This window comes from Macaca thibetana, chromosome X, assembly GCF_024542745.1.
Source record: "Macaca thibetana thibetana isolate TM-01 chromosome X, ASM2454274v1, whole genome shotgun sequence".
In the NCBI taxonomy this organism is placed as follows: domain Eukaryota; kingdom Metazoa; phylum Chordata; class Mammalia; order Primates; family Cercopithecidae; genus Macaca; species Macaca thibetana.
The window spans coordinates 60480085-60495923 of NC_065598.1; the positions used below are offsets into that span (position 1 = coordinate 60480085).

At 40.4% G+C, this 15839-nt stretch overlaps 1 pseudogene; it reads right to left on the reverse strand.

The window, feature by feature from the left end:
* Window positions 1–9008: 9008 nt before the first annotated feature.
* Window positions 9009–13614, reverse strand: LOC126945789 (uncharacterized; annotated as a pseudogene).
* Window positions 13615–15839: the final 2225 nt, after the last annotated feature.

Consider the following 15839-nt stretch of genomic DNA (forward strand, 5'->3'; position numbering starts at 1 on the left):
AGAGGTCCTTCATGAACAAATCTTGGCCAATCTCTCCAGCCTCACTTCCTACTACTCCTTGACTTATACCCTGAGATCCAGTGACAAGAGACAAGAAATGATGGCTCTCCATATACACCATGTTTCTTTCTGCCACAAGCAACTCCTTCTGCCAAGTTAATTCCTCCAGAGAATTGTAACTCCTATATGGGTCTTTGTTTGCCCCCAGTGCAGATAAAGAGGCCGTATGTGGTAGTGGCAAAACATGGGAGTTCTGCTTCTACCCCAGCTCTAGCATTTAGTAGCTGTGTGACTTAGGGCAGGTCACTTAATCTCTCTGTGCCAATTTCTTAATCTGTAAAGACAAAATAACAATAGTACCTGCCTTGGAAGGTTGTTAGGATTAAATGAGTTAGTACATAGTAAGTGCTTAGAATAGTGCCTGAAAGTAGTTCTCGGTAACTATTTTTACTATGAGGATGATTATTACTTATGTCTCCATTTTCTATGGCTATTGCTCCCTACTTAATGTTCTAGAACCTCAGAGCTGCAATGGACGTTGTAGATAATTTAATTTTTTCAATTTAGAGATGGGGAAACCAAGGTTCAGAGCAGAGCAGAACAGGGACTTTAGTAAGGTCACATGGTTGTTATTGCTAGTTGTCTCATGAACAAGAACTCAGAACACACTTATAATCCTGTACTTTTCAAAGCAATTTCATGTAACAAAATAGGTAATATTATCCCCATTTTTTGGATGGAGGAAACTGAGTCCAGAGAGGGTAAGGGGTTTGCCATATGCCTTACATCAAGGCAAGAGCAGAGTCAGAAACAGAATCCAGGTTTCTCTACTCCTCCTCCTGTTCTTTCTGTTACAAGATGAAACACAAACACATAACCCCCTCCCTTGACTCCAGCAGAGTCACATTGCAGCTCCCAGGATCTTCAGCTTTTCAGTGTCATGATGAATTCCAGGGTCTTCAGTAATGGAAGGTTCTTTTACAAATAATTTCTTCTGAAAACTGGTAGGAATTCCCTCCTTAGTATTTTATTTTGGGGACTAGGGTCTGGGGAGATAATGTGGCAGGGAGTGGCAGAGGAAAATGCCGAAGCTCTTGCAAAGGTCATACCAAGAGCCCACAGCAGTGCTCATATAATGAGCCTCCAGAGGGAGACCAAGCCATGCTCTCCAACTGGCTTTGGCACTGGAGTGAACTGTGCCTCCGTTAGATAAGGACAAGAAAATCCAGCTAGCCTGTTGTCTAACCTCACTTTGCTGTAGTTTATTAATCAAATAGTTATTATGTGCCTCCTATGTGCACGGAGCTCCTTCCTGATCCTAAAGATGTAGGAATTTTAAACCTTTTTTTGTGATACTGGTTCCTGTGACAAACTAGTGAAGTCTGTAAACGCCTTTCAGAATGGTTTTTACTACATAAAACACATAAAATTAAAGGAAACCAATTATAATAAAATGCGACTGTCAAAATATTATTAAATGCATGATATAGTAAGAGATGTTCTTTAGTAACACATTAAATTAAAAGGTCTAGTAACAATTTCTACGTGGTAATAAATGACATTTCAAGATATCTGCCACAACTGTAATATGATATGAAATATCTGTGGTTTCTTCTGGTAACCAAGTTACAGGAACTGGTTATGCTACTGCCATTTGCTACCTGCATTCATCCTTGAAGGAAATAGTAAATTTTAGTTAGAGGTTAGGGGAAAAAAAGGTAATTGTCTACTCATCCAAGTTTCTGGACCTCTTGAATTCTATCTAAGGTCCTCTTGGTGTCTGTGAATACAGGTTAAGTACTCCTACAGGAAAGTGATTGGTTTCTGTGCACCCTAGAGCACTCCTTCAGGCATTAGTAGAACGTTTTTAAGCCTTACCTTCCTTCTCCCACCCTTAGGAGTTCTGCCCTTATGCCCTTAAACCCACTCCAAGGCACCCATACACACAGACTAGCCAACACCACCACACAGGGACACAAAGACAAATCTCCACACTTCCTGTAGTGTATAATCTCAATTGCTCTCAAGAAGCAGGTCTGTTTAGACTCGAGGTCCTAGGCAGACATATCCTCTTGGGACACACAAGGCAGGGAGCTGGCATTATATCCCTCCTCCCTCCTCCTGGTGGGTTACCCTAACGACCTCCCAAGCGCCTGCCCCAACTCCCACCAGGTCCCAGACCCAGCGGAAACAGCCTACAACGGGTAGTGGGTGATCACAGGTCTGCGGCCCGCAGTGGTCACTGTTCTCAAACCAGTCCTAGGCTCCAGGTACTCACCGGGCTTCAGCCTGAGGCCGTGCTGCCCGGGGTCGCTGCCCCCACCCGTCTGTGAAACATTGGGGCCTTGGTGTCCCCTCCTTAGGGAGCCTCTACGGCCCCAGCCTGGAGCAGCTGGGGCTCTCGGTTCCCACTGTTAACAATGCCGCTGAAAGACTAGGAGTCAGCCCCTAGTCTTGGTCCAAGGGGCTAATTTTAGGCTACCCTCCACCCCCTCTTCCCAGGCCGTGTTATCTTACCAGTGCCATTCTGGGAGCGATTTCAGTAAGAGGAGGGGCTCGCCTGCGGGGAAGTCCTGGAAGGACTGACTGACAGATAGACAGGTGCCTGGCGAGGCTAGGGTTCCTGCTCCCAGCCTGTCCTCCTATATCCCTCCCTGCCACTCAAATGGGAGACAGGGTGAGGCCCCTGAGCTGTGGGTGTTCCCACACCTCCACCAGGAAGCACTGAGAAGGCCCAGCCTCAGCCTAGCACACATTTTTTTTTTTTCCTCTTCTGAACTGAGCCTCTCTGCATATCCTCCAACTCATTGCCCCTCCCCTTCCCCCACTGCTCAGAGTGAGGAGGAGGGTGGGAAGGAGAAGCCTCCATAACAGAATGTGTTCTCACTCAGCTTTTCTAAAGCTTAAGAAGGGCTTGGTCATTCATAAAGACCTTCCCAGTCCAGCAACCCACCAGGCTCAGCCTGAAGAAAATGCCCACAACCTCCCACTCTCCTCACCCTAAAGCATCACCATTAGTTTAATGTGTCCAGCACTGGGAACTTTGTCAAAAACTCAGCTCTCACTTTTTCTGCCCCCAAAACAGCCCTCTAGGGATCTGAACCCAGGTATTATATCCTCCATGTCACCTTGTTTCAGGGAAAACAGCCTCAGCTCCTTCATCTTTCTTTCAATCTGGTATCTATTTAGTTCCCTCCCCAGTCTTGTCTACCTCACTCATGAAGTGGTCAAGCAATCTGCTTGCACATTGATAGTGCCAGGGAGCTCACAGAAGACCAGATCACTCCTCTGGGAAATGTTGGAATGTCCTAGTGTGATCAGTGACTCTGAAGATCAGAAACATCAAAAAGCATACCAGTTTCAGCTTAGCTTGAGCCAGTGGACTTTGTCTGAGGCCTCGTGCAAGCCCATTTGCAGTCAACAAATAAGCTATTATGATCCTCAAGATGATAGAGTAAGGTGTTATTCTTGAAAAAAAAGATTTGCAGGATTTTTTAATGTAAGTTTTTGTTGAGATAATTGTAATTCACATGTGGTTGTGGAATTAATACAGATTCCAAGTACACTTTACTGAGTTTCTCCCAATGCTAACATCTTGCAATACTATAGTACAATATCTCAAGTATGACATTGGCATTGATACAATCCACTTATCTTATTTAAATCTCCCCAGGTTTACTTTTACTTTTTCCTGTCTGTGTGTGTACATTTAATTCTATACAATTTTATTACATGTAGCTTGTGTATACCACCTTAGGCAATACACAGAATAGTTCTATCTCAATTAGGATATTTCACATTGCCTTTTATAGCCATATCTACTTCCTTCCTACTTCCTTTCCATTCTTCCCACCTTAGTCCCTAACCTCTGGAAACCTCTAATCTGTTCTTCATATCTATAATTTCAAACTTATATGAATGAAACCATACATTATATAAACATTTGGAATTAGCTTTTTCACTCAGTATGTCCTTGAAATTAATTCAAGTTGCTGTATGTATCAAGTTTGTTTATTTTTATTACTAAATATGATTTATAGTAGGTATGTAGCATAATTTGTTTAATTATTGACTGATTGAAGGACATGTGGGTCCTATTTACTATTTGTCTACTATGAATAAAACTGCTATGAACATCTGTGTACAGGTCCTTATCATTGTAGTTATATAGTAGGGTAGAGTGACTCCTTCAGCTTTACTATTTCATTTCAAGATTGTTTGAGCTATTTTAGTACCTGCATCTCTTTATATAAATTTTAGAATAAGCTTATCTATGCCTACAAAAAACCTCTTTGAGATTTTGATAGAAATTGTGTTAAATCTATATATCAGTTTGGGGAGAATTGAGTGCTTTGTTATACTGAGTCTTCCAGTGTATGCACATGGTGTGTTTTTACATTTATTTAGGTCTTCTTTGATTTCTTTTATCAGCATTTTGTACTTTTCAACATATGGATTGTATGTTTTGTTAAGAAAATACCTAAATATTTCAATTTCTGTTGTGCAAATGTACATGGCATTGGATTTTGATTTGGGTTTCCATGTATTTGGTTCTTCTGTTCCAAATGTTTGTTTCTTCTTGGAAATGCAGTTGGTTCACATGCACTCGTATGTTTATTGCAGCACTATTCACAATAGCAAAGACATGGAACCAACACAAATGCTCATCAGTGATAGACTGGATAAAGAAAATGTGGTACATATACACCATGGAATACTATGCAGCCATAAAAAAGAGTGAGATCATGTCCTTTGCAGGGACATGGATGAAGCTAGAAGCCAAATCCTCAGCAAACACAGGAACAGAAAACCAAACACTGTATGTTCTCACTCATAAGTGGGAGTTGAACAATGAGAACACAGGGACACAGGGAGGGGAACAACACACACTGGGGCCTGCTAGGAGGTGGGTGGCAAGGGGAGGGAGAGCATGAGGACAAATATCTAATGCATGTGGGGTTTCAAACCTAGATAATGAGTTGATAGGTGCAGCAAACCACCATGGCACATGTAATAAACCTGCATATTCTGCACGTGTATCCTGGAACTTAAAGTAAAATTAAATTAGATTTTAAAAAAAGAAATGTGATTTTGTGTGTGTGTGTTGATCTTGTATCCTAACTGAACTCCTTAGTTACAGGAAAGATTTTGTAATTGTTGATTGTTTACTTTTGTTTTTGTTTTTTGGTAAGTTTATTGGGATTTTCTACATAGCCAATCATGCCATCTGCAAATGAGGGCAATTTTATTTTTCCTTTTCCAATCTGTATGCCTTATTTGTTTTCTTTGCCTTAATACAATAACCAGAACATCCAGGACTATGTTGATAAAGAGTTGTGAGAGAGGACATGTTTGCCTTTTCCCAGTCTTAGATAATTAGTATTCAGTTGTTCACAATTAGGTATGATGTTAATTGTACTTGTTTCAAAGATGCCCTTTATCAAGCTTATGAAATTCTCTTCATAGTTTTCTGAGTTTATCAGGAATGAATGTTACATTTTGTTAAATGCTTTTTTTTCTCCATCAGCTGATGTGATCATTTCATTTTTCTTTCTTTAATCTCTTGACTAGTGGATTATGTCTGTTAGTTTCAAATGTTGAACCAGACTTGCATTCTTGAAATTAGCCACATTTGGTAATGGCGTATAATTCTTTTTTATGCATTGTGGGATTCGGTTTGCTAATACTTTTGGTGAGGAATTTTGCATCTGACTTGATGAGAAATATTGGTTTATAGTTTTCTTTTTTTGTTCTGTCTTCGGTTTTAGTATCAGAGTAATAATGGCCTCACAAAATGAGTAGGGAAATGTTTTCTCTTTTTCGATTGCTGAAAGAAATTGTGTAAAATTGGTGTTAATTCTTCTTTAAATTTTTGGTAAACTTGTCCAGTGAAACTGCCTGGACCTAGAGATTTCTTTTTCTAAAACCTTTAAATAATAAACTGCATTTCTTTAATGGGTATAGAATTATTCATATAACCTATTTCACCTCTTTTAAAGTTTTGATAGTTTGTGGTTTTTGAAAAATTGGTCCATTTTTTAAAAGTTGTTGAATTTATGATGGTAAAGTTATTCCTAGTATTCTTATTTGTAATTAATTATTTTATTATGGCTATATATGTACACACACACATATATATTACCGATTTAACCATTTATAAGTGTACAATTCAGTGACACTAACTACATTCACAGTGCTGTGCAAACACCATCATTATCCGTTTCCAGAGTTTTTTTTTAAATCATCTCAAACAGAAACTTAAAATAAAAATTCCCCATTCCCCCCCTCCTTTCAGCATCTTATAACTTTCTGTCTCTATGAATTCACCTATTCTAGGTACTTCATGTGAGTGAAATAATACAATAATTTGGTTGTGTGTGTGAGTGTGTGTGTGTGTGTAGCTTATTTCACATAGAATAATGCTTGCAAGCTTCATCCATGATGCAGCATATATCAGAACTTCATTCATTTTTAAGGCTGAATAGCGTTGCATTGTATGTATGTACCATATTTTGTTTATCCAATAATCCTTTGATGGACGCTCAGATTGTTTTTTCTTTGGGGCTATTATGAATACTACTATGAACATTCATGTGTAAGTTTTTGTATGAACTTGTCTTCATACATTTATCTTGTGTATATACCTAGGAGTAGAACTGCAGGGTTATATAGTAGCTTTATAATTTTTTTGAGGAAAAGAGACACACTGTTTTTCCATTACAGGTGCACCATTTTATATTCCCACCAGCAATGTATGAGTTCCAAATTTTTCATATCCTAGCCAATATTTGTCATTTTCCTTGTTTTTATTATAGCCATCTCAGTAGGTGTGAGGTGGTATCTTGTGGTTTTGGTTTTCATTTCTCTAATTACTAATGATGTTGGCCTCTTTTAATGTGCGCATTGGTCATTTATACATCGTCTTTGGAAATATGTCTATTCAAGTACTTTGCCATTTTTTTAAATTTTAGAACATACTCATGTTTATTAGCTGGTTTATACTTGAGAAAGCAAAGGTAGGTACACAAAGAGCTGTTTGACAAAGTCTCAGTTATCAAAAAATAGTATTTATCTGTCTGCCCTACTCAGAGGGCACTTACGTCTACTCCTAGGTGACTGTCCTCTGGAATGCAACCATTCAGTTTATGACATTGCACTGCTGTTGTATTGCACACAGAATGCAGACCTGTGTGCATCTAAGTGTCAAAGAAGTGGTCCATTAAACACACTAAAAACACTAGTTCTAAATGTCAAATTTAAATGTTAGTAACTACCAAACACTAATTATGTAATAGAATGGTCAGAAAAACAAGCTTTGAATACTGTGTAAACTATAGGCTCTTATAAAATATAGGCTCTCATGAGCTGCCTCCAACTTATTTCCTTCCTTGGCCAAAGCCTGTGCATTCACGCCAAATCAAGTACCTATAATGCAACACTTTTATTTAAAAATTGTGATAAAAACAGATAACATAAAATTTACCATTTCAACCATTTTAAAGTATACAGTTCAGTAGTGTTAAGTATATTTACATGTTGGTGCAACAGATCTCCAGAACTTTTTCCCACTTGCAAAATTGAAACTCTATATTCATTAAACAACTCTCCAACTCTCCTTTCCCCCAACCCCTGGAAAGCACTATTTTACTTTTTATTTCTATGAATTTGACTCCTGTAAATATGTAATATAAATGCAACCATGTGATATTTGTCTTTTCATGACTGACTTACTTCACTTAGCAGATGTCCTCAAGGTTCATCAAAGTTTTCATTAGTAGTATGTATTAGTCCGTTCTCACATTGCTCTAAAGAACTACGTGAGACTGGGTAATTTATAAAGAAAAAAGGTTTAATTGACTCACAGTTCCACAGACTGTACAGGAAGCATGGCTGGGGAGGCCTCAGGAAACTTACAATCATGCCAGAAGGCAAAGAGGAAGGAGTCACATCTTACATGTCCAGAGTAGCAGGAAGAAAACAAAAGGGTAGGTGGTACACACTTTTAAATGATAAGATCTCATGAGAACTCACTCACTATCATGGGAACAGAAAAAGGGAAATCCACCCCATGATCCAATCACTTCCCACTAGGCCCCTCCTCTAACACTGGTGTATTAGCCAGGGTTATCTAGAGGGACACAAGTAATTGAATATATATTCATAAATACATATATATATAGAACATATATATATATAAATATATATGCTGTATATGTGTGTGTGTGTGTGTGTATGTGTATATATATATATATATATATATATATATATATATATATAGAGAGAGAGAGAGAGAGAGAGAGAGAGAGAGAGAGAGAGAGATTATTACTAAGTATTAACTCACACAATCACAAGATTCACACAATAGGCTGTCTGCAGGTTGAGGAGCAAGGAGAGTCAGTCTGAGTTCCAAAACTGAAGAACTTGGAGTCTGATGTTCGAGGGCAGAAAGGATCCAACATGGGAGGAAGATGTAGGCTGAGAAACCAGGCCAGTCTCACATTTTCACGTTTTTCTGCCTGTTTTATATTTGCTGGCAGCTGATTAGATTGTGCCCACCAGATTAAGGATGGGTCTGCCTTCCCCAGCCCACTGACTCAAATGTTAATCTCCTTTGGCAACACCCTCACACACACACCCAGGATCAATACTTTGCATCCTTCAATCCAATCAAGTTGACACTCAGTATTAACCATCACAAGTCCACCCCTTGTCAATGTGAACACATACACATCTCTTGAGATCATACATAATTTTCAAATAAAGACAATAATAAGGTCATAATTATGCCTAACATAATACAACTATTCTTCCTATCACCAGAAATGCGCCAATCCCCAACCCAAATATGATTGTGTAAAGTTAACAATACTTAAATGCTGATATGATGTCAATAAAGCTTATATCACATGATAGAGGAAAAGGAAATATAATGAAGATATTTTCTTAGTGCAAATGTATACATGCACAAACATGCTTTTAGCAAAAGAAGGAAGAAATACTCATGACAGTTACAGTCTTTCTAGCTGCAGCTGGTCACGTGGTCATAGTTGGTATTGATGACTACCTTCTACTACCCATTCTACATTCCCTTTTCCTTCAGCAAGCACCTCAGCAGGTGGTGGTTTTTTTCCTGGTGGGGTGACCCAAACCTTCATTCCTGAGGGGTCGGGACCATTTGTAGTCCTGCCTGGATTGGGCTGTTGTAGTTTCCCATTGACCTTAATCACAGGGTATGGCAATACTAAGAGACACCCTAATGGATCTCCTGTATTCAATGATTCTTCCTTACCTCCATTATGGAGTAGTGACTGATTTCATCTTGATAGTCTGAGTCAATCACCCAAGCCAACACTGCAACTCTCTTCTTAACCTGTTGACTTAGAGGTAGGAGGAGCCCAAAGTGTCCAGGTGGCAATCTTAACTTCCAGTTTAATGGAATCGTTTTCATGTGTTCTGGTGGCAGCCTTTCTCCCTCTGGTACTAAGTTCTTTAGGCCAGCAGAACATTATATCGCAGGAACATGAAGCAAAAATTTTCCTAGTGGAGCAAGAGAGGTAATGGTGAGTGGTGCCACTTCCACTTCCACCCCTTGATTCCTGGACCCATGAATCCTGGCTCTGGGAAAAACAGAACCATATACTGGATGCTGATTCAGAATGTACACAGCCTTCTTGAGAACTCTGCCCCACCTCTGCAAAGTATTGTCACTTAGTTAGCATTGTACTTGTGATTTCAAAAGGCCATTCTACCATTCGATCAATCCGGCTGCTTCAGGATGATGGAGAACATGAAAAGACCAGTGCATTCCATAAGCATGAGCCCACTGCCACACTTCTGTAGCTGTAAAGTGAGTGCCTTGGTCAGGGGCAATGGCAATGCTATGTGGAATACCATGACGTTGGATAAGGCATTCTGTGAGTCCTCGGATGGTAGTCTTGGGAGAAGCATTGAGTGCAGGATAGGAAAACCCATATCCAGAGTATGTGTCTATTCCAGTGAGGACAAACCTCTGCCCCTTCCATGATGGAAGAGGTCCAATATAATCAACGTGCCAACAGGTAGCTGGCTGATCACCTCGAGGAATGGTGCCATATCGAGGGATCAGTGTTGGTCTCTGCTGCTGGCAAACTGGGCACTCAGCGGTGGCCATAGCCAGGTCAGCCTTGATGAGCGAAAATCCATGTTGCTGACCCCATGTGTAACCTCAATGCCTGCCACCATGGCCACTTTGTTCATGGGCCCATTGGGCAATAACAGGGGTGGCTAGGGAAAGAGGCCGAGTGATGTCTACAGAACAGGTCATCCTATCCACTTGATTATTAAAATCCTCCTCTAGTGAAGTCACCCATTGGTGACCACTCATGTAGAATTCAAATATCTTCACAGTTTTTGACCACTCAGAGAGGTCCATCCACATACCTCTTCCCTAAATTTCTTTGTCACCAATTTTCTAATTATGCTTTTTCCAATTCCCTGACCATCCAGCCAAACCATTGGCTACAGCCTATGAGTCATATATAATCACACATCTGGCTATTTCTCCTTCCATACAAAGTGCACAATGAGGTGCACTGCTCGAAGTTCTGCCCACTGGGAAGATTTACCTTCACTATTGTCCTTCAGTGATTTCCTAGAAAAGGGCTGTAGTGCTGCAGCTGTCCAGTTTTGGGTGTTGCCTGCATATCGTGCAGAACCATCTGGGAACCAGGCCCTAGTCTTCTCTTCATCTGTCAACTGATCATAGGGAACTCCCCATGAGGCCATCAGTGCAGGCTGAGGGTGGAAGGCAGGGTGGCAAGAGTAGAAACCATGGGCATTTGAGCCACTTCCTCATGTAACTTAGATGTGCCTTCGGGACCTGCTCGAGCCCAATCATGTATATACCACTTCCATTTGACGATGAAATGCTTCTGTGCATGACTCACTTTATGGCTAGATGGGTCAGAAAGCACCCAGTTCACGAGAGGCAGTTCAGGTCACATGGAGACTTGATGACCCATAGTCAAACGTTCAGTTGTGGAAACTGAAAGCCCAGTAAAAAACCCAGTAAAAAGCCCAAGTAAAAAGCTCCACCAAAGCCCAGTAAAAAGCCAAGAGCTGTCTCTCAATAGGAGAGTGGTTATTTGCAGAAGATGGCAGGGTCTTGCTCCAAAATCCTAGAGGCGTCTGCTGTAATTCATCTATGGGTGCCGCCAAAGACTCCAAACAGCATCCCTACCTGCCACTGACACCTCAAGCATCACTGGATCTGCTGGGTCATATGGCCCAAGTGGCAGAACAGGTTACACAGCACCCTGGACTTATTGCAGAGCCTTCTCCTGTTCTGGATCCTACTCAAGCTGGCAGCCTTTCAGGTCACTCAATAAATGGGCCAGAGTAACACACTCAAATATGGAATGTGTTGCCTCTAAAATTCAAATAGGCCCATGAGGTGTTATGCCTCTTGCTTGACTGTAGGAGGGGCCAAATGCAGAAACTTATTCTTCACCTTAGAAGGAATATGTCATCAGGCCCCACACCACTGGATCCCTAGAAATTTTACTGAGGTAGAAGGTCCCTGAGTTTTAGTTGGATTTATTTCCCATCCTCCAGCACATAAATGTCTCACCAATAAGTCCAATGTGTTTGCTACTTCTTACTCACTGGATCTAATCAGCATAATGTCATCAATGTAATGGATAAGTGTGATATCTTGTGGAAGCAAAAAGCGATCAAGGTCTCTCCGAGTAAGATCATGACACAAAGCCGGAGAGTTGATATACCCCTGAGGTAAGACAGTGAAGGTATACTGCTGGCCTTGCCAGCTGAAGGTAAATTGCTTCAGATAGGACTTATGGACAGGAATGGAGAAAAAGGCATTTGCCAAATCAGTGGCTGCATACCAGGTACCAGGAGATGTGTTAATTTGCTCAAGCAATGAAACCGCATCTGGTACAGCAGCTGCAATTGGAGTCACCACTTAGTTAAGCTTACAGTAATCCACCGTCATTCTCCAAGGTCCGTCTGTCTTCTGCACAGCCAAATGGGAGAGTTGAATAGGCAAGTGTTGGGAATCACCACCCCTGTATCTTTCAAGTCTTTGATAGTGGCACTAATCTCCACAATCCCTCCAGGGATGAGATATTGTTTTTGATTTACTATTTTTCTAGGTAGAACCAGCTCTAATGGCTTCCATTTGGCCTTTCCCACTATAATAGTCCTTACCGTACCAGTCAGGAAGCCAGTGTTGGAGTTCTGCCAGCTGCTAATTATGTCTATGCCAATTATGCATTCTAGCACTGGGGAAATGACCACAGGATGAGTCCAAGGACCCACTAGACCCACTGCAAGTCAGACTTGAGCTAAAACTCCATTAATTACTTCATCTCCGTAAGTCTATACTTTAACTGGAGGACCACAGTGATGCTTTGGGTCCCCTGGAATCCACATCAGCTCAGAGCCAGTGTCCAGTAGTCCCTGAAATGTCTGATAATTTCCCTTTCCCCAGTGCACAATTCCTGTGGTAAAAAGCCCAAGATCTCCTTGGGAGAAGAATGGGAGAAAGCCTAACAACATAAATTTTGGTAATGTAGTGCAGTCCTTCCTAAAGGGTCCCAACCTCCCCTTCATTCAAGGCATTCTGGGTCTGTAAACTGGCTGAAGTCTGGAAATTGATTGAGGGGCCATGATTCTCTGTTTTTATAATTCATATTAGTCTTTTATCCATTTGACCTAGAAATTTTCTACTTGTATAAATTATGTAAGAATTCAGTAGGCTTCCTATCAATTTCACTTCTAGGAATACGGTAATTAATTAGCCTATGCCAGAGCTCTACACGAGTTAAACTATTCTGATTGCTGCTTTGCCTCTGCTGTCCATTATGGTAGCTACACCCACCTTACCTTTAACAATTGAGTGCCACTACTTGGCCCCTGCCACCTTGAGATCCAATTATTCCTACTGTATTTACATTTTGTACTTGAGTAACTGTGGTTCCCACTGTTAGATCTGACATACAGAGAACAGCAATTACAGGGCTCCTCAAAGATGCAGGTGCTGCCCTCACAAATCTATTTCTCAAGGCATTGGTCAAGGGTATATTTTCTGGATCCTCCAAGCTGGGATGAGTAAGTCTGAAATGACTAATCCACTCCACTGTCCCAATCTCCCTAAGCCTTTAGATCCCTTCCTCTACATTAAACCAAGGGAGATCAGGCATTTCAAGTTCGCTCACAGTGGGCCATCTTCTAATCCATATTTCAGCTAACCAAGCAAATAAACTATTATAACCTTTTTTAACTCCCCAAGCTGCAAAATTAAATGCAGAGTCCTTACTTAGTGGGCGTGAATAAATAAATTCAGTCTGATCAAACTCTGCTCCTTCTGCCATCATCCCACACCCTTAATATCCATTCCCATGCCTGTTCTCCAGATTTCCATTTATATAAATTAGACAACTCTCTTTCTTTTCAAATGTAGCACACCTCCTCATGGGTCACACTCTCAACCTCATCTGTAGGGGCCAAGTGGGACTTGAGTCTAGTTATTGGTCTAGTAGCAAACAGGGGTGTTGGGGGTGGCTTCTGAGGAGAATGAACATTACCTTGCCTGGTAACTGCCTCAGGGGAGGCCATCACTATTGCCTCAGGCAGCACAGCGTTTATATCCTCAGACAAAGGTGGAATGGCTCATGGCAGTATAGGTTAGGGAGGGGGTGTTGCCACTACTGAGGAGGGGGAAGCTGTTTCTTCTGGCAAAAATGTTCATCAGAGTTTACAAACTCAGTGTCCCAAGCTTCATCAGGGTCTTCCCATATGTCCCCAATCCAAGTTGCAGGGTCCTATTGTTTTCCAAATCAATGCCCTCACGTTAACAGTAGACACCTGGCAAGGCTGTGCATGCACCTTTCGTTCCAGGTCAGCTACTCAACTGATAAGAGCTTGTGTGTATTTTTCCACAATTTCTGCTCTTTCTCTACAGAAGATAAGACTCCCACTCAGGGCAATCCTAGCAGATTTAAGGCTCTGTATCTGCTTCTGAAGCCGGGAGATAGAATCCCTGAGTTCATTATTTTCTTTCATCACTTTTGCTACTGAACTTAGGGACAACCAACCAGCTTCATTATGTTCCTTGGTTCTCCACATATGGTCAAAGGTATTTTGTATAGAGTCACTAAACTCCTTGCCTCTCAGAAGCAATGATTCAGGAGTGTCAAATGCATTTATTTTGCAAAACTATCTAAACAGTTCAAGGCAAGAACTATCAGTGTTTTCCATAATATTAGAAGTAGAGTACTTAGTATTTTTGGTTTTAATCATATGAAGCAGCCAACTCCAGAACCTCCCCACTTCTGGTACCAAAATCTGTATTAGGGTTCTCCAGAGGGACAGAAGTAATGGAATATATGTGTATATATATGTGTGCATATATATACACACACACATACATACAAACACACAGAGACATATATATACACATATATATGTGTATATGTACATATATGTGTGCATATATATAGCAGATTTTATTAAGTCACACAATCACAAGATCTCACAATAGGCCATTTGCAGGTTGAGCAAGGAGAACCAGTCTGAGTTCCAAAACTGAAGAACATGAAGTCCTATGTTCAAGGGCAGAAAGCATCCAGCATGGGAGGAAGACGTAGGCTGGGAGGCTAGGTCAGTGTCGCATTTTCACATTTTTCTGCCTACTTTAGATTTATTGTCAGTTGATTCAATTATGCCCACCAGATTAAGGGTGGTGGGTCTGCCTTCCCCAGTCCACTGATAGAAATGTTAATCTCCTTTGTCAACACCCTCACACACACACCCAGGATCAATACTTTGAGTCCTTCAACCCAATCAAGTTGACACTCAATATTAACCATCACAACTGGGGATTACAATTCAACATAAGATTTGGGTGGTGACAAAAATCCAAACCATATCATAGTATGTTACAGAATTTTCTTCCATTTTAAAGCTGAATAATATTCTATTGTATGTATATGTCACATTTTGTTCATTCATCCATCACTGGATGCTTGGGTTGCTCCCACCTTTTGGCTTTCATTAATAATGCTACTATGAACATTGGTCTACAAGCATCTAGTTGAGTTCCTGCTTTCATTCAATTCTCTTCGGTATATACCCACAGAAGTGGGATTGCTGGATCGTGTGGAAGCCCTATTTTAAAGTTTTTAGAAACTGCCATGTTGTTTTCTACATCGGTTGCACCATTTTAAAATCCCATCAATAATGCACAAGGGTTCAGATTTCTCTACATCTTTGCCAACATTTGTTATATTCTGATTTTTATTTTATAGTAGCCCTTCTAATGGGTGCAAGATAATATCTCATCGTGGTTTTGATGTGTATTTCCCTAATGATTAATGATATTGAGCATTTTTTTCATGTGCTTTTTTGCCATTTGTATATTACCTTTGGAGAAATGTCTATTCAAGTTCTTTGCACATTTTAAATTTATTTATTTGGTTTGTTTCATTGTTGTTTTGTTGTAGGAGTTCTTTATTATTCTGGGTATTAACCCTTTATCAGATATATAATTTGTAAATGTTTTCTGCCATTCCATAAGTTGCCTTTTCACTCTGTTATTAATTTTCGATGAACACAATTTTTAAGTTTGATGTATTACCATTTGTCTATTTTTGCTTCTGTTGCCTGTGCATTTCATGTCATAGCCATGAAATCACTTCCAAATCCCATGTCATGAAGTTTTGGCCTATGTTTTCTTCTGGGATTTTTATATTTTGGGGTCTTACATTTAGGTCTTTAATTCATTTTGAGTTAATTTTTGTATATAAGATAAGGGTTCTTTTGTATGTGAATATCCAGTTTTG